The 25,130-nt window shown below is 42.2% G+C and overlaps 1 protein-coding gene and 1 long non-coding RNA gene across 11 annotated transcripts in view; both read right to left on the bottom strand.

Annotated features, from left to right (window-relative positions):
* TESK2 (testis associated actin remodelling kinase 2) overlaps positions 1–25,130 on the bottom strand; it is a 152,335-nt gene that overhangs the window by 81,588 nt on the left and 45,617 nt on the right. The window lies entirely within an intron of this gene.
* LOC144333822 (uncharacterized) lies at positions 2,355–24,991 on the bottom strand. 3 transcript variants are annotated; one of them, XR_013402924.1, is made up of 4 exons: positions 23,784–24,991; positions 22,272–22,350; positions 21,824–21,946; positions 2,355–2,394 (listed from the first exon to the last, which is right to left on the bottom strand). It is a non-coding gene; the product is annotated as an uncharacterized LOC144333822 (long non-coding RNA). The 3 variants fall into 3 exon arrangements; XR_013402912.1 differs by having other exon boundaries at positions 2,356–2,394; positions 21,819–21,946; XR_013402918.1 differs by having other exon boundaries at positions 2,356–2,406; positions 21,828–21,946.

The following is a 25,130-nucleotide window of genomic DNA, read 5'->3' as shown; positions in this document are numbered from 1 at the left end:
AAAGATTTCGATCTAAGACCTCAAACTATGAAACTACTACAAGAAAACATTGGGGGAAACTCTCCCATTGGTCTGGGAAAAGATTTCTCAAGTAACACTCCAAAAGCACAGGCAACCAAAGCAAAAACGGACAAATGGGATCACATCCAGTTAAAAGCTTCTGCAAAGCAAATGAAACAATCAACAAAGTGAAGAGTCAATCCATGGAATGGGAGAAAATATTTGCAAAATATCCATCTGACAAAGGATTAATAACCAGAATATATAAGGAGCTCAAACAACTCTATAGGAAAAAAAAAAATCTAACAATCAGATTTTTTAAATGGGCAAAAGATCTGAACAGACATTTCTCAAAAGAAGACATACAAATGGCAAACAGGTGTATGTAAAGGTATTCAACATCATTGATCATTACAGAAATGCAAATCCAAACTACAGTGAGATATCATCTCACCCTAGTTAAAATGGCTTTTATCCAAAAGAAGGGCAATAAAGAATTCTTGCAGGCTGGGCACAGTAGCTCATGCCTGTAATCCTAGCACTTTGAGAGGCCGAGGTGGAGGATTACCTGAGGTCAGGAGTTGGAGACCAGCCTGGCCAACGTGGTGTGAAACCCCATCTCTACTAAAAATACAAAAATTAGCCGGGCATGGTGGTGCACATCTGTAATTCCAGCTACTTGGGAGGCTGAGGCATGAGAATCGCTTGAACCTGGGAGGCAGAGTTTGCAGTGAGCCAAGATCATGCCACTACACTCCAGGCTGGGCAACAGAGCCAAGACTCTGTCTCAAAAAAAAAAAAAAAAAAAAGAATTATTGCAAAGATGTGGAGAAAGGGGGAAGCCTCGTGCACTGTTGGTAGGAATGTAAATTAGTATAGCCACTATGGAGAACAATTTGGAGGTTCCTCAAAAAACTAAGACTAGAGCTACCATGTGATCCAGCAATCCCACTACTGGGTATATACCAAAATAAGGGAAATCAGTATGTTAAATAGATATCTGCACTTCCATGTTTATTGCAGCTCTATTCACAATAGCCAAGATTTGGATGCAACCTAAGTATCTATCAACAAACAAATGGATAAAGAAAATGTGGTACATACACACAACGGAGTACTATTGAGTCATAAAAAAGGATTAGAACCTGCCATTTGCAACAACACGGGTGGACCCTGAGGACATTATGTTCAATTAAATAAGCCAGACATAGAAAGACAAACTTCACACGTTCTTATTTATTTGTGGGAGCTCAAATAAAACAATTGAACTCATGGAGATAGAGTAGAATGATGGTTAACAGAGGCTGGGAAGGGTAGTGCAGGGTGTGGGGGAGTGGGAGCAGTTAATGGGTACAAAAATATAGTTAGATAGAATAAAGATTTAGTACAACAGGGTGATTACATTCAACAATAATTTAACTGTACATTTAAAAATAACTAAGAGTATAATTGGAATGTTTGCAACACAAAGAAATGATAAATGCTTGAGGTGATGGATATCCCATTTATCCCGATGTGATTATTACACACTGTATGGCTGTATCAAAATATCTCATGTACCCCATAAATATTACCTACTATGTACCCATAAAAATAAAAGTTTAAAAGATGTCCCCACCATCACACGCAGTTATGAAACAGCAATAACACAGCTAACATTTACAGCATTTGCTACATACTAGGTACTGCTGTGTAACTGCTTTATACATATTAACTTATTTAATCTTCAAGATAATTCTGAGGCAAGTATCGCTAATAACCTCCTTTTACAGCCATGGAAACTGAGGCACAGAGAGATTAAATCTTTCTCAAGATCATACATCTAGTAAATGGCAGAGACACAATTTGAATACAAACTATGCAAAGAATATTGAGCCTGATACAGTCAGACCAACTGATTCAAGAAAAAAAGCACTGGGTGAACATTGCATAAAAATTATTCTACCAAAGGATAATACTCATAATCTTGTATGTATCTCACAGCATGGTCTTGTAATACATGGTCTTGTAATATAGAAAACAAAAACTGACAATGTAAGGCACATGTGACAAATCTATAATCTTTATTTTTATTTATTTTTTAAAAGGTCTCGCTCTGTCACCCATGCTTGAGTGCAGTGGCATGACCTCAGCTCACTGCAGCCTCCCCTTCCTGGGAACAAGCAATCCTCCCACCTCAGCCACTTGAGAAGCTGGGACCACAGGTGTGCACCACCATGCCCAGCTAATTTCTATATATATTTTTTAGAGACAGGGTTTCGCCATGTTAACCAGGCTGGTCTCAAACTCCTGGGCTCAAGCAGTCTGCCTGCCTCGGCCAGGAATGAGCCACTGCACCCAGCTCTAAATCCGTGATTTTTTTTTTTTTTTTTTTTTTTGCGACAGAGTCTCGCTCTGTTGCCCAGGCTGGAGTGCAGTGGCGTGATCTTGGCTCACTGCAAGCTCTGCCTCCCGGGTTCAGCCATTCTCTGCCTCAGCCTCCTGAGTAGCTGGGACTATAGGCACGTGCCACCATGCCTGGCTAATTTTTTGTATTTTTAGTAGAGACGGGGTTTCACCGTGTTAGCCAGGATGATCTCAATCTCCTGACCTTGTGATCTGCCTGCATTGGCCCCTAAATCTTATGAGACATTTTAACACATCTCTCAAAAACTGAAAGCTCGCCAGGTGCAGTGGCTCTCGCCTGTAATCCTAGCACTTTGAGAGGTCGAGGCAGGCGGATCACGAGGTCAGGAGTTCAAGACCAGCCTGGCCAATATGGTGAAACCCCGTCTCTTAAAAATGCAAAATTAGCCTGGCGTGGTGGTATGCGCCTGTAGTCCCAGCTACCTGGGAGGCTGAGGCAGAAGAATCGCTTGAACCCGGGAGGCAGAGGTTGCAGTGAGCCGACATTGTGCCATTGCACTCCAGCCTGGGCAACACAGCATGACTCCATCTAAAAAAAAATATTTAAAAAAAAATTTTTTTTTTAAACCTCAAAGCTCAAGAAGACCAGAAATTAGTAAGGATATGGAACATTTCAATAACAAAATTGGCATGTTTGCTCTAATCCTTCCTCAAAGACAGGCATTTTTTAAAAGTATATATGACAAAATTTACCAAAATGCTACTAAACAAAAATTATAGGAGGCCGTAACAGTTTTGGATTGAGTTCCTGCACTATGCTTCAACAGACGAGACTAAAAATGAAAATGGAGGCCGGGCGCGGTGGCTCAAGCCTGTAATCCCAGCACTTTGGGAGGCCGAGACGGGCGGATCACGAGGTCAGAAGATCGAGACCATCCTGGCTAACACGGTGAAACCCCGTCTCTACTAAAAAATACAAAAAACTAGCCGGGCGAGGTGGCGGGCGCCTGTAGTCCCAGCTACTCGGGAGGCTGAGGCAGGAGAATGGCGTAAACCCGGGAGGTGGGGCTTGCGGTGAGCTGAGATCCGGCCACTGTACTCCAGCCTGGGCGACACAGCGAGACTCCGTCTCAAAAAAAAAAAAAAAAAAGAAAAAAAAAAAAAAGAAAATGGAGTTACCCATGCTAAAATTCTACTAAGTTGTTCCACTGAGTTGTTATCTGACTTTCCAAGAAATCAGGAAAGAGAAATAACAACCAATCACCCAAACTGGCCAGCTTCAATTTTCAATTGGCATAACTAAAGTCCCTCCGCTTTAACTCTTACACAAAAGAAGTAGCCTGAAGTTGATACCAACAAATCAGTTACTTTTCTGTTGTTTTATATCCCTGCCTTTGCATTATAAGAACTTTTAAAGGGCTAATAATATACTTTCGGGTCTTTGCTTCTGCTTTTTTAAGCCCTTCTCTGACTATAAAGCCAAATTCTTCCGCTCAGCTCATTGGTACACTTATTCTATTTTAGGAAATGAAGAGTTGCTGGACTCTAGAATAGCAATAAAGACAACTATAATCTTTAAACTATATTTATTCTAATTATGTCCTTTAACAGATCTGGTGACCACAAAGGGACCTGAAGGAGACTGCTGAAGACCCTGAGACCCTTGGAGGAACACAGAAAGGCTCTGCTAACCCCCTTTTGGAGGAGAATCTCTGTCTTCTCATGGAGCCTAAAGAGTTGTGAAGATGGGTATGGTGGCTTACAGCTGTAATCCCAACACTTCGGGAGGCTGAGGCAAGCAGACTGCTTAAGCCCAGGAGTTCGAGATAGACTGGTCAACATGGTAAAACCCATCTCTACAAAAAAAATACAAAAATTAGCTGGGTGTGGTGATGCGCACCTGTAGTCGCAGCTACTCAGGAGGCTGAGGTAGGAGGATCACTTGAGCCCAGGAGATCAAGGCTACAGTGAGCCATGATCAAGACACTGCACTCCAGCCTGGGCAACACAGTGAGACCCTGTCTAAAACAAACAATCAAACAGAAAAAATAGAGTTGTGAGTAAAACTCTCTTAGGTCTGAGCTCTGCTCTCTTTTGCCTTTGATCTCTCTGATATCTTTGCCTTTTGGGGTACCAAGGGTTAGTTTCTGCTGTGAGAGAGCATTTGATGATAAGATAGCTAGGGTTACTTTGTACTGTAGCATGGCACATGACTTTTGGGTTTGTGGTGGCTGACAAGTCACTGGCAAGGGTTGCATCTTTTTGCTTCCTCTTTGGAGACATTTCATGTGTGGTTTTATAAAAGGCTTGAACCAAGCCCCCAAGAATATGGCTGGACAGAAATGTGGGTTACATCTCACTTTCTACTAATATATGGACAGACAGAAATATAGATTGCATTATATTTGTAGTTAGTGTAAAAAGCTACAGTTTTATAAGGCAGAATCACCCAAAAAATTCTGGAGATAATCCTCCAGTGACTTACACTTCCTGTACAAAAATTGAGCTTATGGCCTAGAACCTATTTACTGAAAAGTAAGCAGATTAAACAATACTAATTATTTACCCAACACCAATTTTCCTCTTTTTTGTGACTGAAAGAAACCCAACCTGACAATCTTCCTTGCAAGTAGGAGAGTCCATGTAACATACTGCAAGTAAGAAGATGCAAGAGGTCGGGCACAGTGGCTCATGTCTGTAACCCCAGCACTTTGGGAGGCTGAGGTGGGCGGATCACGAGGTCAGGAGATCGAGACCATCCTGGTTAATATGGTGAAACTCCGTCTCTACTAAAAATACAAAAGAATTAGCCAGGCATGTTGGCATGTGCCTGTAGTCCCAGCTACTCAGGAGGCTGAGGCAGAAGAATCTCTTGAACCTAGGAGGTGGAGGTTGCAGTGAGCCAAGATTGTACCACTGCACTCCAGCCTGGGCAATAGAGCAAGACTCCATCTCAAAAAAAAAAAAAAAAAAAAAAAAGATGCAAGTGGGAATTGCTACATGGAATTTCTGGGGATGCTATTAATTTCTTGATGAAATTGTACTTTTTCCTTCTCCCTTATTATAACCTGGAACAAAGACATGATGCATGCATCAAGAGTAGTTATTAGGGATGCTCAACCAGTAAGTATAATGCAAATATTCAAAAAAATTTTCCAAAATCCAAAACACTCTGGTTCCCAGCTTTTGGATAAGGGATACTCAACCTTTTACTGGCCACCAGTAAAAGGGGTCAGAGAAGGATTCCCAGAGGAAGTCATCCTTCAGTTTTCTTTTTTTCTTTTTTTTTTGAGACGGAGTCTCGCTCTGTCACCCAGGCTGGAGTGCAGTGGCGCCATCTCAGTTCACTGCAACCTCCACCTTCCCGGGTTTATGCCATTCTCCTGCCTCAGCCGCCTGAGTATCTGTGACTACAGGCGCCCGCCACCATGCCCGGCTAATTTTTTTGTATTTTTAGTAGAGACGGGGTTTCACCGTGTTAGCCAGGATGGTCTCGATCTCCTGACCTCGTGATCTGCCCGCCTCAGCCTCCCAAAGTGCTGAGATTACAAGCGTGAGCCATCACGCCTGGCCCAGTTTTCTTAAAGAATAAGAGAGAGCTTGTCAAATGGAACAAGCAAGGAAAGGGCATACTGAGCAGGTGTAAAAGCATGTGCAGAGGCTCAGAGGAATAAACACATGGGATATTCTAAGGAATGGTGAGAAACTGGGTTTGGCTCAAGGCCTGGTGGCTACATGTAAAGGAATTGCAAGTTTGTGATGAGTCTAGCATGGAAAGCAAGAACCAGAAAATAAAAGATTTTTAGGGCAAGGCACAGTAGCTCATGCCTGTAATCCCAGCACTCTGGGAGGCTGAGACAGGAGGATCATTTAAACCCAAGAGTTCAAGGTCAGCCTGGGAAACCTGATGAAACCCCATCTCTACAAAAAAATACAAAAAACATTACCCAGGCATGGTGGCACATGCCTGTGGTCCCAGATACTTGGGAGGCTGAGATGGGAGGATCACTTGAGCCCGGGAGGTTGAAGCTGCAGTGAGCCGAGATCACGCCACTGCACTCCAGCCTGGGTACACAAAAATAGAAAGAATGAATTGGATTGTTTATAACCCTTTTGTGTTATAAATTGAGGGGATGGGTACCCCATTTTCCATGATGTGATCATGTATTACATGCCTAGATCAAAACAACTCATGTACCCCCATAAATATATATACCTAATATTGTACCCACAAAAATTAAAACAACAAAAAAGAAATACTTCCCTCATCAGCTCTGGAGCAAATGCAAAATACACTGAAACTGACCGAAAACACACTGTTTTGTGTGAACCTTAAATACACATGTGATACAAATGAGGAAGGTCTCATTTCAAACACATCATTTCACACCCCCAAAACACTGAATCTTCCCAGGAAAGCTTTGTCTCTGAAACCCCTGTACCTCAAAGGGGTTACAAAACCAGATAAATGCAACAGGAAAAATAATAGGAAATTTAGCAAGAAGTAGTTTGAGAAGTAATAAGGATATGCAATGAAGACCATTTCCAAGGTGCAGAGCCCCAAGAAGCACTGAACTGTTACAATCCTTTTTGTCCCAGGCTTTTCAATGCCAAAATCTTTTTTAAAGGGTGGTAAGAGGTGGGGAGGTAAGTTGTTTTCCCTCTTTATTCACTTTTGTAAATTCCTGCAATATGGTTTCAGCCCCTTGGAATATATGTTCGGGAGATTTGGCAACTTTCCTCATCTTTAGGAACCTATCTCTGACCGCGGCTCATCTCTCTAACTATTTTGCTTCATTTAAGTATGAACTGGACAGATGTTGTATTATATTTCTTTTCCTTCTTCTCTACACCTTCCCCCAAATAGAGAGACTCAAGGTTCAGTTCCTATTGCTCTAGTCTTCTCTATTCAGTCTTTTCCTTGACTGTTTCTGACATTCAAAACATTTTCTGATAGTTAAAAATGCTCTCAATAACAATGACTTTATGTCAGCGTAATATTGTACAATTCATCATTTTCCCTATGTTTGTTCTTTCTTAACCTTATTTTTTAATTGACATAAAATATTTGCATGTATTTATAGAGTACACATGATATTTTGTTACATGCATAGAATGTGCAGTAATCAAGTTAGGGTATTTTGGGTTTCCCTCACCTTGAGTATTTGCCATTTCTTTTTTTTTAAGACAGGATTTCATTTGCCTAGGCTGGGGTGGTGCAATCACGGCTCACTGTGACCTTGAACTCCCAGGCTCAAGCAATCCTCCCACCTCAGCTTCCTAAGTAGCTGGGACTACGAGCATGCACCACTACACCTGACTATTTTTATTTCTGTAGAGACAGGATCTTGCTTCGTTGCCCAGGCTGGTCTTGAACATCTGGCATTAAGTGATCCTCCTGCCTCGGCCTTCCAAAGTGCTAGGATTACAGGTGTGAGCCACTACACTAGGCTGAGTATTTATCATTTATATGTGTTGGGAACATTTCAAGTCCGCTCTTCTAACTGCTTAGAAATATACAATACATTATTAATGTCACCCTACTCTCCTATTGAATATTGTAACTTTTTATTTATTTATTTATTTATTTATTTATTTATTTATTTATTGGAGATGGAGTCTCGCTCTGTCATCCAGGCTAGAGTGCAGTGGCGTGATCTCGGCTCACCGCAACCTCCACCTCCTGGGTTCAAGCGATTCTCATACCTCAGCCTCCCAAGTAGCTGGGACTATAGGCACATACCCATCTTGCCCAGCTAATTTTTTTCTTTTGGTATTTTCAGTAGAGACAGGGTTTTGCCATATATCGGCCAGGCTGATCTGGAACTCCTCGCCTCAACTGATCCGCCCTCCTTGGCCTCCCAAAGTGCTGGGATTATAGGCATAAGCCACTGTGCCCAGCCTATAACTTACGCTTTCTATCCAACTATATGTTTGTACCTATTAACCAACTTTCTCTATCCCACGCACCCTTTCCAGCCTCTGGTAACTATCATTCTACACTCTACCTCTATGAGATCAACTATTTTAGTTCTCACATATAAGTTGAGAACAGGCAATATTAGTCTCTCTGTGCTTGGCTTATTTTACTTAACACAACGACCTCCAGTTCCATCTATGTTGCTGAAAATGACAGGATTTCATACATTTTTATGTCCAAATAGTGATCCATTGTGTATTTACATCACATTTTCTTTTTCCACTCATCCATCAATGAATGCTTAGGTTGATTTCATAGATTTGCTACTGTGAATAGTGTTGCAATAAACATGGAGATGCAAGTACACCTTTGGTATATTGATTTCCCTTCCTTTAGATAAATATCCACTAATGAGATTGCTGGATCATATGGTAGTTCTATTTTTACTTTTTTGAGAAATCTCCATACTGTTTTCCATAGTGAACATACTAATTTACACTCCCCCCAAGAGTGTAAGAGTTCCCTTTATCCCATATCCTCATCAGATCTGGCTTGTTTTTTGTTTGTTCATTTTTTGGGTTTGGGGGTTTGTTGTTGTTGTTTTTGAGATGCGGTCTCACTCTGTCTCCCAGGCTGGAGTGCAGTGGCATGATCATAGCTTACTGCAGCCTCAAACTCCTGGCTCTAGGGATCCTCCTGCCTCAGCCTCCCAAGTAGCTGGGACTACAGGAATGTGCCACCACACCCAGTTAATTTTTGTATTTTTGGTAGAGACGAGGTTTCACCATGTTGCTCAGGCTGGTCTCGAACTCCTGAGCTCAAGCAATCTGTGTCGATCTCCCAAAGTGTTGAGATTACAGGCAATGGCCACCAGGTCTGGCCTGTTTTTGTTGTGTTTGTTTGTCTAAGACAGGGTCTTGCTCTATTGTCAGGCTGGGGTGCAGAGGCACGATCACAGCTCACTGAAGCATCAGTCTGGGCTCAAGAGATCCTCCCACCTAAGCCTCTCGAGTAGCTTGAACTACAGGTGTGTACCACCACATCCAGCTAATTTTTTTTTTTGTAGAGATGGGGTCTTTTTGTCTTTGTTGTCTTTTTGATGGTAGCCATTCTAAATGAGGTAAGATACTATCTCATTGTATTGATTTGCATTTCCCTGATTAGCATATTTTATGATGTTGAGCATTTTTCATATACCTGTTGACCATTCCTGTTTTCTTTCAAGAAATTTGTGTTCATGTCCTTTGCTCATTTTTAAATGGGATTATTGGGGTGGGGAGAGATGGTTTTTTATTTTTTACGGTTGAGTTGTTTGAGTTCCTTGTATATTCCGAATATTAGCCCCTTTTTGGATGAATAGTTTACAAGTATTTACTCCCATTCAAAAGGTTGTCTCTTCACTCTATTGTTTCCTTTGCTGTGCAGAAGTTTTTTAGTTTAATATAGTCCCATTTGTCGATTTTTGGTTTTGCTGCCTATGCTTTTGAGGTCTTTGCCATAAAATCTTTGCCTAGACCAATGTCTTGAAGCGTTTCCTCTGTTTTCTTTTTTTATTTTTTTTTCTTTTCTTTTTTTGAGACAAGGTCTCTCTCTCTTACCCAGGCTGGAGTGCAGTGGCTTGATCATAATTCACTGCAATCTTGAACTCCTAGGCTCAAGAAATCCTTCCACTTCAGCCTCCCCAGGCTGGGACTACAGGTGTGCACCACCATGGCTGGCTAATTTTTTATTTTTTTTGAGTCAGGGTCTCACTCTGTTACCCAGGCTGGAGTGCAGTGGTGTGATCACAACTCACTGCAGTCTCAACCTCCTGGGCTCAAGCAATCCTCCCACCTCAGTCTCCCAGGTAGTTGGGACTACAGGCACACGCCACTACACCCAGCTAATTTTTTTGTATTGTTTGCAGCGACAGGGTTTCACCATGTTGGCCAGGCTAGTTTCAAACTCCTGAGCTCAGGCAATCTGCCTGCCTTGGCTTCCCAAAGTGCTGGGATTACAGGCATGGGCTACTGCACTCAGCCAAATTTTTTTTTTTCTAAAGACGGGGTCTCACTATATTATCCACACTCATCTCGAGCTCCTGGGCTCACATGATCCTCCTGCCTTAGACTCCCAAAATACTGGGATTATAGGTGTAAGCCACTGTGGCCTAATTTTTTTTTTTTTTTTTTTTTTTTGTAGAGACAAGGTCTCACTATGCTGCCCAGTATTGTTTTTTTAATTATTATTTTTAAGACCCAGAATAACATGCTGAAACCCCTATGTTTTCTTCTGGCAGTTTTGTAGTTTGGGGTTTTACATATAAGTCTTTAAATTATCTTGGTTTTATTTTATTATTATTATTATTTGTTTGAAACAGAGTCTCACTCGGTTGCCCAGGCTGGAGTGTACTGGCATGACTGGATTTGAATTTTGTATATGGTAAGAAATGGAGATCCAGTTTCATTCTTCTGCATATAGAATATACCATGTTCTCAGCACCATTTATTCAAGAAAGTGTCTTGTCCCCAGTGTATGCTCTTGGTGCCTTTGTTTAAAATCAGCTGGCTGTAAACACATGTATTTATTCTGTTCCACTGGTCTGTGTGTCTGATTTATACCAATACCATGCTGTTGTGGTTAGTATAGCCTTGTAATATATTTTGAAGTCAGGTAGTATGATGCCTCCAGCTTTGTTCTTTTTGTGCAGGACTGCTTTGGCTATTTGGGCTCTTTTTTGGTTCCATACACATTTTTTTATTGCTTTTTCTATTTCTGTGAAAAATGACATTGGTATCTTATTTATTTTTTTTGGGGGGGATGCACTCTGTCGCCCAGGCTGGAGTGCAGTGGCATGATCTCAGCTCACTGCAACCTCCGCCTCCTGGGCTCAAGCGATTCTCCTGCTTCAGCCTTCCGAGTAGCTGGGTTTACAGGCATGCACCACCACGCACGGCTAATTTTTGTATTTTTAGTAGAGATGGCATTTCACCACGTTGGCCAGGCTGGTTGCAAACTCCTGACCTCAGAAAATCCTCCCACTTAGGCCTCCCAAAGTGCTGGGATTACAGGCGTGAGCCACCGCGCCTGGCTTTTTTTTTTTTTTTTTGAGACGGAGTTTCAATCTTGTTGCCCAGGCTGGAGTGCAATGGCCAAATCTTGGCTCACCGCAACCTCCACCTTCCGTGTTCAAGCGCTTCTCCTACCTCACCTCCCGAGTAGCTGGGATTACAGGCATGTGCCACCACACACAGCTAATTTAGTATTTTTAGTAGAGACAGGTTTTCTCCGTTTTGGTCAGGCTGGTCTCGAACTCCTGACCTCAGGTGATCCTCCCGCCTTGCCCTCCCAAAGTGCTGAGATTACAGGGGTGAGCCACTGCGCCTAGACAACATTAGTATCTTTTATTTATTTATTTATTTTTGAGACAAAGTCTCTGTCACCCAGGCTGGAGTGTAGCATTAGTATCTTTTTTTTTTTTTTTTTTTTTTTTGAGACAGTCTCTGTCACCCAGGCTGTAGTGTAGTGGCACGATCTCACTGCAACCTCTGCCTCCCAGACTCAAGTGATCCTCCCACCTCAGCTTCCCAAGTAGTTGGAACTACAGGCATGTACCACCACACCTGGCTAATATTCTTATTTTTAGTAGAGATAGGGTTTCACCATGTTGGCGAAGCTGGCCTTAAACTCCTGGGCTCAATCCACCCACCCTGGCCTCCCAAAATGCTGGGATTACAGGAGTGAGCCACTGCATCTGACCCAACATTGGTATCTTGATAGGGATTTCATTGAATCTGTAGATTGTTTTTGGGTAGCATGCTCATTTTAACAATAGTAATTCTTCCAATCCATGAGCATGAGGTATCTTTCTATTTGCTTGTGTCCTCTTCAATTGCTTTCATTAGTGTTTTGTAGTTTTTCTTGCAGGATCTTTCACCTTCTTGGTTACATTTATTCCTAGGTATTTTATTATATTTTTTGCAGCTCTCTTGTAATTGGGATTGCCTTCTAGATTTCTTTTTCAGCTAATTAGTGGTGTATAGAAATGCTGATTTTTGTGCATTGAATTTTGAATCCTGTGACTTTACTGAATTTATCAGATCTAAAAGATTTTGTTGGAATCTTTAGATTTTTCTAGATATAACATCATTTCATCTGCAAAGAGGAATGATTTGACTTCCTCTTTTCCCATTTGGATGCCTTTTCTTTCTTTCTCTTGCTTCACTGTTGCAGCTAGGACTTCCAGTACTATCCTGAATAGGAGTGGTGAAAGTGAGCATCCTTGTTCCAATTTTCAGAGAAAAGGCTTTCACAGCTTTTCCCTATCAGTATGATATTAGATGTGGATTTGTCATATATGGCCTTTATTATGTTGAGGTATATTTTGTCTATGACTAGTTTGTTGAGAGTTTTTATCATAAAGGGATGTTGAATTTTATAAAATACTTTTTCTAGATTTTGAAGGTTACCTTAACTCTCTGACTACCTGGAACAGTTAAATTCTAAACTGGCTGGTTTGATATGAGACAGACAAGCAAACCTTCTTGGTTACACACACACAAGTGTTGTTCATAGATGTTGGGTTTGGGGATGGTTCTCAATACTCCCAAGTAGTCTTTTTGGGAGCATTTAATTTTTGTTCCCCAAATGGTCTTGGTATATACTGACATCTCAGTCAGAGCAAACACTCTGAAAACTGGTACGTCAGAAATACCTAATAGGTGGGCCGGGCGCGGTGGCTCAAGCCTGTAATCCCAGCACTTTGGGAGGCCGAGACGGGTGGATCACAAGATCAGGAGATCGAGACCATCCTGGCTAACCCGGTGAAACCCCGTCTCTACTAAAAAATACAAAAAACTAGCCGGGCGAGGTGGCGGGCGCCTGTAATCCCAGCTACTCGGAGGCTGAGGCAGGAGAATGGCGTAAACCCGGGAGGCGGAGCTTGCAGTAAGCTGAGATCCGGCCACTGCACTCCAGCCTGGGCGACAGAGCGAGACTCCGTCTCAAAAAAAAAAAAAAAAAAGAAATACCTAATAGGCTTTCTCCTAACTTTTACCTTCAAGTAGAACATCTACCATCTCACATCATCCTTACTGCCCAGTTCTTAGCCATCTTAACAAAAGTTGCTTTACATATTTCCATGACTATAGAGCTAAACTCTTTTCTGATAGAGTAGTTATTAAAACATAGAAGCACTGGCCGGGCACAGTGGCTCACACCTGTAATCCCAGCACTTTGGGAGGCTGAGGCAAGTGGATCACCTGAGGTCAGGAGTTGGATACAACCCTGGACAACATGGTGAAATCCCATCTCTACTAAAAATACAAAAACTAGCCAGGCATGGTGGTGGGCACCTGTAATCCCAGCTACTTGGGAGGCTGAGACAGCAGAATTGCTTGATCCCAGGAGACAGAGGTTGCAGTGAGCTGACACGGTGCTACTGTACTCCAGCCTCAGTGACAGAGTTAGACTCTGTCTCAAAAAAAAAAAAAAAAAAATACAAGCACTGCATCTTGTTAAAATAATATCACACACTGTTGAAGACACTTTTTTAACTTTTAAGATCGGGGTACACCTGCAGATTTGTTACATATGTAAACTTGTATCATGAGGGTTTGTTGCCCAGATTATCCCATCACCTAGGTATTAACCCATTAGTTATTTTCCCTGATCCTCTCCCTCCACCCATCCTCCACTCTACCATAGGCCCCATTGTTTGTTCTTCCCCTCTATGTGTCCATGTGTTCTCACCATTTAGTTCCCACTTATAAATGAGACTATGTAGCATTTGGTTTGATGAAAACTTTTATAGTGAGGTCTCAGAAAGGCATACAGAGAAACAAACACAACCATGAAATAAGACAGTGATAATTTGAGGAAAATCCTTAAGTATTTTAGATTCAGACAATAATCACATTTAAAAGAGAAAAGATTCACTCTCTAGACAATTTCATAAGTTACTGTTTGGAAGATTAAAAAATTAGTCAGTTTTTAATACAGTTGTGACACTGAGGCCACTGTAGAAGCACCAGCATTTTGAGATGCAGTATCTAAGCTCTCAGACAAAGCTCCCCAACAGAAAATATAAAACCTTTACACATCCAAGCACAAAAATAAAATATCCCAAAACAAAATAACATTCACTTACTAAAATGTTCCTCTTACTTTCCTTAAACCACAACTGTTACAACACTGCAAGAAATTTACAGTTTGCATGACAAACTGCATATGCACTAAATAATAAATGTGTAACCATGAATGCCAATGAATCAATTTTTCAGTATCAAGCAGATGGCACATACTAGCTCTTTTAATTTATACATCTTTGGCCGGGCGCGGTGGCTCACGCCTGTAATCCCAGCACTTTGGGAGGCCGAGGCGGGCGGATCACAAGGTCAGGAGATCGAGACCACGGTGAAACCCCGTCTCTACTAAAAATACAAAAAATTAGCCGGGCGCAGTTGTGGCGCCTGTAGTCCCAGCTACTCGGGAGGCTGAGGCAGGAGAATGGCGTGAACCCGGGAGGCGGAGCTTGCAGTGAGCCGAGATCGCGCCACTGCACTCCAGCCTGGGCGACAGAGCGAGACTCCGTCTCAAAAAAAAAAAAAAAAAAAAAATTTATACATCTTTGAACCTCAGTTTTCTCATTTATGAAATGAAAGTGTAACTATTTACAAGATTGTTATAGATACTATGCAAGAAAATGTACACATGTTCTTAATACAATACCTAGCTCAAAGAAATAGCTCCATAGATATTAGCTACCTATATAACAGAAATAACTAGCCCTTAAATAGGGTGAATTATTTATAACATTATTCTAATGTTTTACATATACTAGTTCATTATATTTTCTCAACAACTCTAAAGGTAGATATTATTACAATCCTCACTTTGCAGATAAGGAAACGGAGGCACAAAAAGGTCAAAAAGTTTGTAAGTGGTAGAGCCAAGACTCAAACTCAGGCAGGCATGGCAGCATACACCTGTAGTCCCAGCTACTTAGGAAGCTGAGACAGGAGAACTGCTTGAGCCCAGGAGTTCAAGACAAGCCTAGGCAGCATAGTAAGACCCCATCTCTCAAAAAAATTTAAAACTTAGCCAGGCATGCTGGTGGCACATGCCTGTAGTCCTAGCCATTCAAGAGGCTGAGGCAGGAGGATCACTTGACCCCAGGAGTTCCAGGTTACAGTGAGCTAAAATTGTGCCACTGCACTCCAGCCTGGGCAACAAAGCAAGCATCCCCGCCCCCCGCAACATTTCATTTCATTTCATTTCATTTCATTTCATTTTATTTTATTTTATTTTGAGACAGAGTATCACTAGGTCACCTGGGCTGGAGGGCAGTGGCATGATCTTGGCTCACTGCAATCTCTGCCTCAAGCGATTCCCATTCCTCAGCTTCCGGAGTAGCTGGAATTACAGACATGCACCAGTACACCTGGCTAACTTTTGTACTTTTTGTAGAGACAGGGATTCACCACGTTGGCCAGGCTGAGCTCAGACTCTTGGCCTCACGTGATCTGCTCCACTCTGCCTCCCAAAGTGCTGGGATTAAGGTGTGAGCCACCACACCTGGCCAAGGCCCCCCAAAAAAAGGTATCATTGCTCCAATAAAAGTCTGTATAAAACATACAGAAGGGACAAAGGAAGGAATGATCAATCATGCTATGAAAAATATAATGGTAAGAAAACAAGGCATCTCATTTCATATAGTCATCAAAAATAAAATCACATCTAAAAAATAGTGGGGCCAGGAGCTGGGCGCAGTGGCTCATGCCTATAATCCCAGCACTTTGGGAGGTCAAGGCAGGTGGATCACTTGAGGCCAAGAGTTCAAGACCAGCCTGGCCAACATGGCAAAACCCCACCTCTACTAAAAATATAAAAAACTTAGCTGGGCGTGATGGTGTGTGCTTGTATTCCCAGCTACCCAGGAGGCTGAGGCAGGAGAATCACTTAAACCTGGGAGGCAGAGGCTGCAGTGAGCCAAGATCGCACTACTGCACTCCAGCCTGGGTGACAGAACAAGACTCGGTCTCAAAATATATATATATATATATTTGCACCACTGCAGGCCACAGAGTGAGATCCTGACACTCTCATTTGCTGACTTTAATGAACCAGGCAGCCACATGTGTGCTGTCATAGAGAAAAGGCCATAATGGCAAGGAACTGAAGGCAGCCTTCAGCAAGAACTTGAGGCCCTCAGTTCAGCAACCTGCAAGGAACTGAATGCTTCCAACAACCATATGAAGTTAGTAGCAGATCCTTCCCCAGCCGAACTTCACATAAGAGAGCAGCTCTGACTGACACTTTCACTATAGCTTTGAGAGACCTTGAAGAAGGCAATCCAGTAATCCAGTGGACTCTTAAACTACAGAAACAGATATAATAAATATATGCTCTTTTAAATCACTACATTTGTGGTAATACTGCTTTGTTGTTGTAGTTTTGTTTCTTTCTTTCTTTCTTTTTTGAGACAGAGTCTCCCTCCATCGCCCAGGCTGGAGTGCAATGGCATGATCTCGGCTCACTGCAACCTCCGCCTCCCGGGTTCAAGCAATTCTCCTGCCTCAGCCTCCTCTGTAGCTGGGATTACAGGTGCCTACCACCATGCCCGGCTAATTTTGTATTTTTAGTAGAGATGGGGTTTCACCATTCGCCACGTTGGTCAGACTGGTCTCTAACTCCAGACCTCAGGTGATCCGCCTGCCTCGGCCTCCCAGTGTGCTGAGATTACAGGCGTGAGTCACCACGCCCAGCCTCGCTCTGCCGCCCAGGCTGGAGTGCAGTGGCCGGATCTCAGCTCACTGCAAGCTCCGCCTCCCGGGTTCACGCCATTCTCCTGCCTCAGCCTCCCAAGTAGCTGGGACCACAGGCGCCGCCACCGCGCCCGGCTAGTTTTTTTGTATTTTTTTAGTAGAGACGGGGTTTCACCGTGTTAGTCAGGATGGTCTCGATCTCCTGACCTCGTGATCCGCCCATCTCAGCCTCCCAAAGTGCTGGGATTACAGGATTGAGCCACCGCGCCCGGCCGCCTGTTGTTTTTTAATAGACACAGACTCTTGCTATGTTGCCTAGCCTGGTCTTGAACTCCTGGCCTCAAGCAATCCTTCTGCCTCAGCCTCCCAAAGTGCTGAGATTACAAGCATGAACCACTGCACCCAGCCAAAATTCTTTTTTTTTTTTTTTCTTTTTAGACAGAGTCTCACTCTGTTGCCCAGACTGCAGTACAGTGGTGCTATCTCAGCTCATTGCAGTCTCCGCCTCTCAGGTTCAAATGATTCTCCTGCCTCAGCGTCCAAGTAGTGGGATCAGTGGGATTACAGGTGGGTGCCACCATTCCCGGCTAATTTTTGTATTTTTACTAGAGACGGGGTTTCACCATGTTGGCCACACTGCTCTCGAACTCCTGATCTCAAGTGATCCACCTGCACTGGCCTCCCAAAGTGCTGTGCTAGGATTACAGGCATGAGCCACTATGCTCAGCAAAATTGTTTTTGTTTTGTTTTGTTTTTGAGATGGAGTTCTGCTCTTGTTGCCCAGGCGGGAGTGCAATGGTGCTATCTTGGCTCACCACAACCTCCGCCTCCCAGGTTCAAACGATTCTCCTGCCTCAGCCTCCCGAGTAGCTGGGATTACAGGCATGTGCCACCATGCCCGGCTAATTTTGTATTTTTAGTAGAGACAGGGTTTCTCTATGTTGGTGAGGCTGGTCTCGAACTCCCAACCTCAGGTGGTCCGCCCGCCTCAGCCTCCCAAAGTGCTGGGATTACAGGTGTGAGCCACTGTGCCTGGCCAAAATTGTTCATTTTTAAAGAAAGACTTTTATGGTATGTGAATTATTTCTCACTAAAGCTTTTTTTTTTTTTTAATTTACATTGATACTTTGCTCTGGGATGGGATTCCAGGTTTTACAGCTTCACAATACATACCAACAGACTTACCTCATGGGTAATGACGTGTACTTGAATTATCTCATGAGACTAGAACAATCATTTTCTTACAAGATTTCAAGGAAGGAGACTTTCTAGGAAGTTTCCAATTATACTCCCAAACAAAACTAGGACTATTATAAAAAGAAAGCAAGAGCCTTTTACTGTATCCCAATAGAACCACTCTTTTTTCTTTTGGACATCCTCAACAGAAGCATTCTTAATTTGAAAGATTAAACAGGTTGTCGGCCACTGCTACGCTGCAGCTGAAAAGCTTTTCCACTTACTAGAGGGTAGAAGCTGGCACAATTATGCCATTTGCTTTTACCTTCTCTCACAAATGCACACACATGTGCCACTTCCACTTCCACGTACTTCAATTCTTCCCTAAATAAATTTCACTCACATCCAAACCATTCCAATGTTCTTTTTCTTCTTCTTCTTTTTTTTTTTTTTTTTTTTTGGGATAGTCGCTCTCTGTCACCTAGGCTGCAGTGCAACGTGATCTGGGCTTACTACAACCTCCACCTCCTGGGTTCAAGCAATTCTCTTGCCTCAGCCTCCCAAGTAGCTGGCACTACAGGCATGTGCCATCGCACCCGGCTAATTTTTATATTTTTAGTAAAGACGAGGTTTCACTGTGTTGGCCAGGCTGGTCTTGAACTCCTGAGCGCAGGTGATCTGCCTGTCTTGGCAAAGTGCTGGGATTACAGGAGTGAGCCACCACATTCGGCCTACTTTCATTATTCCTAAGAAGCTAAATACACTTAAAAGAGATTTTCTGTAATCCCAGCACTTTGTGTGGCCAAGGTGGGGAGATCACTTGAGACCAGGCATGAGCCACCGTGCCCAGCCAACTAAGGTCTATTTTTAAGGATGACCAGATGATCCTGAATTCCAAAACTAAATTATCTTATTTTATTTATTATTTTTTTTCTTTTTGAGATGGAGTCTCGCTCTGTTGCCCAGGCTGGAATGCAGTGGTGCGATCTCGGCTCACTGCAAGCTCCGCCTCCCAGGTTCACGCCATTCTCCTGCCTCAGCCTCCCAAGAAGCTGGGACTACAGGCGCCCGCCACCACACCCAGCTAATTTTTTTGTATTTTTAGTAGAGACGGGGTTTCACCGTGTTAGCCAGGATGGTCTCAATCTCCTGACCTCGTGATCCGCCCGTCTAGGCCTCCCAAAGTGCTGGGATTACAGGCGTGAGCCACCGCACCCGGCCCACTAAATTATTTTAAAGGAAGACAAATAAACTGGCCGGGCATGGTGGCTCATGCCTGTAATCCCAACACTTTGGGAGGCCGAGGCAGGAGGATCACTTGAGGTCAAGAGTTCGAGACCAGCCCGACCAACATGGTGAAACCCCGTCTCTACTAAAAAATACAAAAAAAAAATTAGCCGAACATGGTGGTGCGTGCCTGTGGTCCCCGCTACTTGGGAGGCTGAGGCAGGATAATCGCTTGAACCCGGAAGGTGGAGTTTGCAGTGAGTTAAGATCATGCCACTGTACTCTAGCCTGGGTGGCAGAGCGAGATCCATCTCAAAAAAAAAAAAAAAAGAGGCATACAAATAAACTACATAAATCCACACTCTAATTGTAAAGTAATCCATCAACCAATCTTTATTTTGCTATCTAGGACAACTAAAAGTCCTTAAGTTACCCGTGCAATTTGTATATCCTACACCAGAAGTCAAACATTTCCTTTTATCACCACGGATATACTTTTTATTTAACCTGACCTTTAAAGCTCGATAATCATCTGTACTTTGTAATCAAAGATAAAAACTAAACATCACCTACCTGTGCACTACAGCTATTAGATCAGGAGTTGGAAGCTTTTTTCTGTAAAGGGTAAAACAGTAAATATCTTAGGCTTTGAAGGCCAGGTACAGTGGCTCATGCCCACAATCTCAATGCTTTGAGAGGTCAAGGTGAGAGGATAGATTGAGGCAGAAGTTTGACACCAGCCTAGGCAACATAGCGATACACTGTCTCTACAAAAAAATTTAAAAATTAGCTGGGTGTGGTGGCACACGCCTGTAGTCCTATCTATTTGTGAAGCTAAGATGGGAGGATCCCTTGAGCTCAGGAGTTCAAAGTTACACTGAGTTATGATCATGCCACTGCACTCCAGCTTGTGTGACAAAATGAGACTCTATTTAAAAAAAAAAAAAGGCTTTGAGGGACATATGGTCTCTGTTACAAAGTACTCAATGAGTACAGATGTGTTCCGATAAAACTTTACTTCTAAAACATTGGTCCAAAGGCTGTAGTTTACCAAATACTGTATCAGACTATATTACATGCAACCAAAAATAAACAAACCTATTCTCCGCTTTCCCAGTGATAATGTTTTCACCATAAAATTAAATAATTACTTTCTTTTTTTTTTTTTTTTTTTTTTTTTTTTGAGACGGAGTCTCGTTGTGTCGCCCAGGCTGGAGTGCAGTGGCCGGATCTCAGCTCACTGCAAGCCCCGCCTCCCAGGTTTACACCATTCTCCTGCCTCAGCCTCCCGAGTAGCTGGGACTACAGGTGCCCGCCACCTCGCCCGGCTAGTTTTTTGTATTTTTTAGTAGAGACGGGGTTTCACCGTGTTAGCCAGGATGGTCTCGATCTCCTGACCTCGTGATCCACCCGTCTCGGCCTCCCAAAGTGCTGGGATTACAGGCTTGAGCCACCGCACCCGGCTAAATAATTACTTTCTAAAACACCACAAAATACATTTAATTAGCTTTCTCCTATTTTGTAATAGGCATTCATAGTGGGATAATGCTATCCCTATTGTCTCGAATGAGGAATAACAGCCAACTATGAGATTCAGGTTTAGGCTTCAAATTTGAACCATACACACTGTACAGAAAGACTGTGCCAATAAATAAAAATAAAGCATTTAGGTTCAGATCCAGAATCTATTTGACCCCAGCAGAGGCAAAAGTGAGCTCACCATATTGGAACATATCCACAACCTAGAATAAAATAACTCCCAGGAAAAATGAAACTGCCTTTGCAAAATTGTAACAGTAAGAGAAATCTAACATCGCTGACTCCATCTTGCTTCTAACCACATAAGCTAACTGTCCCTCCCCGTATCCGGGCATAAGCCAAGCTAACTATGGGAGGAATTTAGTTCATGGTTTAACTTTAAAACAAAGATGATATCAGTCCCTTCAGGAAACTAATCCCCTGCTTGCTTGGGGATGAAACTGCCTTTGTAAAACTAATGGACTGGCCACACAGTTAGAATTATGGTTCAGGGGTCATGTAGCCAAAGGTTACAAGATTTGTAACTTCCCCAACTGCTCCTACAGATAACATCACTATTGTAAAACCTAAGACTGGTGTTTGAGGTATTTTTCAGACCTTGCATTCTGATGAACCAGATGGCACCACCTGGATTGGCAACCTATAACAAGAAACCAACTTGACTGCTCTTGTGACACCCCCCACCACCGCCACCTAGTAACTGACTCAGTGCAAGAGGCAGTTTCAACCTCCTATGATTTCATCCTTGACCCAACCAATCAGCACTCCCCAATCCCTAGCCCCCTGCCTGCCAAACTATCCTCGAAAAACCCTAGCCTCTAAATTCTTGGGGAGACAGACTTGAGAAATATCTCTCATTCGCATGCTTGGCTTGCCCTGTGATTATTAAATTATTTCTCTGCTGCAACTCCTGCTGTTCTTTATTGGCTTTTCTGAGAAATGGGTAAGAAGAACCAGTTGGACAATTACAAAAACATCTACCCTTGAAGATCGGCTTTCTTTTTTTTTTTTTTTTTTTTTTTTTTTTTTTTTTTTTTGAGACGGAGTCTCGCTCTGTCACCCAGGCTGGAGTGCAGTGGCGCGATCTCGGCTCACTGCAAGCTCCGCCTCCCGGGTTCACGCCATTCTCCTGCCTCAGCCTCCCGAGTAGCTGGGACTACAGGCGCCCACAACCGCGCCCGGCTAATTTTTTTTGTATTTTTAGTAGAGACGGGGTTTCACCGTGGTCTCGATCTCCTGACCTTGTGATCCGCCCACCTCGGCCTCCCAAAGTGCTGGGATTACAGGCGTGAGCCACCGCGCCCGGCCTGAAGATCGGCTTTCAATAAAAAATTAAAAATCAAAGGAGAAACAAAAAGCCAAGGCCAGGTGCAGTGGCTCAGACTTGTAATCCCAACACTTTGGGAGGCTGAGGTGGGAGGATCACCTGAGGCCAGGAATTCAAGACCAGCCTGGGCAACATAATGAGACCCTGTCTCTACCAAAAATAAAAATAAAAAATAAATTGGTGGGCATGGCAGCATACACCTGTGATTCCAGATACTTGGGAGGCTGAGGCAGGAGGGTCACCTGAGCCCAGGAAGTCAAGGCTGCAGTAAGCCATGATCACATCACCACACTCCAAACTAGGTGACAGAGCAAGACCCTGTCTCCAAGAAATAAATAAATAAACCATGAAAAAGTACAAGTAAACACAATTAATAGCTGAACTTATGATCTACACTCTAAGAGTTGCAACTAATCTGAAAAGGACTTAACGAAAAAAATTTTAAAGGTTAAATTTTACTCAGCTCTTTGCAAGTATATTAGAAAAGTTATAAGAAATTATAATTTTCTAGTAAAATATAATTTACAAAACTTGGCCTCAGAAGAAACAAAAACTTAAATAGACCAATTATCCTAGAAGAATAGGAAAAGTTTTCCAAGTACTTGGCACAGAATTTCACAGTGAAATTCTACCAAATATTTAAGAAATAAATCATTTTAATACCACTTAAGCTGTTTCAAAGCATAGAAGAAAAAAACTTCTTTTTTTTTTTTAAGACAGGGTTTCTCACTATTTTGCCCAGGATAGCTCAAGCTATCCAAGGTAGGCAGATCACTTGAGGCCAGGAGTTCAAGACCAGCGTGGGCAACATAGTGAACCTCCATCTCTACAAAAAAAATCAAAAAAATTAGCTGGGTATATTGTTGCACACTTGTAGGCAGGCCTAGCTACTCAGGAGGCTGAGGCAGGAGGATCCCTTGAGCCAAGGAGCCGGAGGCTGCAGGGAGCTATGATCGCACTACCGCACTGGGCAACAGAAATAGACTCTGTCTCTAAAAAATTTTTAAATAAAAATAAGAAAGAGGAAATATTAAAACTTAAATGCATGTATTAGAAAATATGAAATATTAGGAAAAACTGAGATAAGAATAACATTCCAGATCCTAGAGAAAGAACAAAAAAATAGGCCCAAGAAAGTAGGCAAAAGAAAGTAACTGAAGATAGAATTAGAAAACAATGAACTATAAAATGCATACAAACAGTAGATAATCAGTACAATCAAAGAGTAATTATTTGACTGTCAGGTTCTGCCCAGGGTAAAGCTATCAGTAGGTTTGGCAAATATACAAAGTCAAACTTCCCTAAGGCAGGTACAGGGGCAAAACCAAATACCCCTACCTCCAGAATCCATTTTTTAAGCTTTCCATTCATCAATAAACAACAGCTAGTTTTAAAAAAGAAAGAAGGGGTATCCTTTGAAAGAAAACATAAATTTGTGTTAAGTGTGATTTTTTAAAATGGGGCCTCAGCCAGGTACAGTAGTTCACACCCATAATCCCAGTACTTTGGGAAGCCAAGGTAGGAGGACTATGTAAGCCCAGGAGTTAAAGACCAGCGTGGGCAACATAGTGAGACCTCAACTCTACAAATAATTTTAAAAATTAGCCGGGCACAGTAGTATGCCAGTAGTTCCAGGTACTCAGGAGGCTGAAGCAGGAGGATCTCCTGAGCCCAGGAGTTCAAGGCTGCAGTGAGCCAAGATCATGCCACTGCACTCCAGACTAGGTGACAGAGTGAGGTCTATCTTAAAAACAAAACAAAATGAAATTTAAAAATATAATTGCTTGATTCTTTCACAGTAACACTTAGCTTAAAACACAAACACATTGTACCAAGCTGTACAAAAATATTTTCTTTCTTTAGTCTATAAGTTTTTTCTATTAATTTTTTTTTTTTACTCTTTAAACATTTATGTAAAAAACTAAGACACAAACATACACATTAGCCCAGGCCTACAGAAGGTCAGGATCATAATATCACTGTCATCTATCTCCACATCTTGTCTCACCAGAAGGTCTTCAGGGACAAAAACACACATGGAGCTATCATATCCTATGGTAACAATGCCTTCTGGAATATCTCCTAAAGGGCCTGCCTGAGACTGTTTTGCAGTTAACTTTTTTTTTTTAATTAATAGGAGTACACTCTAAAATAACAATTAAAAGTATAATGTAGTACATATATAAACCATTAACATAGTCAATTATTATCTTTATCAATTATTACGTTCTGTACATAATTATATGTGCTATTCTTTATACAATTGGCACTGTGGTAGGATTATTAGCACCCGCAATACCACCATCATGGGTAATACATTGCACTATGATGTTAAACAGGTACACAGATACACAATGTCACTAGGCCATAGGAATTTTCCATTTCTATTATAACCTTATAGGACCACCACTTTATAAGCAGTCCATCATTGTCTGAAATGTCATTATGACTATATATATAGGATCTATATGAGAAAAACCACAAAACTCTGATGAAAGACATCAAAGAAGAACTAAATAAAATGGAGAGATATTTCATGATAACAGATAGGAAGACTGAATGTGTTTTTTTTTTTTTTTTTTTGTAGAGACCTTGTCTCTACACTTGAGCCTGGTAGTTCAAGGCTTCTGTGAGTCATGACCACACCACTGCACTCTAGCCTGGGAGACAGAGTGAGACTCTGTCTCAAAAAACAAACAAACAAAAAAAAAACCTGATTAAAAAGTTGAACAGATATCTCACTAAATAAGATACACAGATGGCAATTAAGTATCTGAGAAAATATTCAACATCATATGTTGTGTTAGGCCATTCTTGCATTGCTATAAAGAAACACCTGAGAGCAGGTTAT

Source organism: Macaca mulatta, chromosome 1 (genome assembly GCF_049350105.2).
Source record: "Macaca mulatta isolate MMU2019108-1 chromosome 1, T2T-MMU8v2.0, whole genome shotgun sequence".
In the NCBI taxonomy this organism is placed as follows: domain Eukaryota; kingdom Metazoa; phylum Chordata; class Mammalia; order Primates; family Cercopithecidae; genus Macaca; species Macaca mulatta.
Note: the sequence above shows the minus strand (reverse complement) of the source record. Positions and strands in the feature narration are given on the sequence as shown.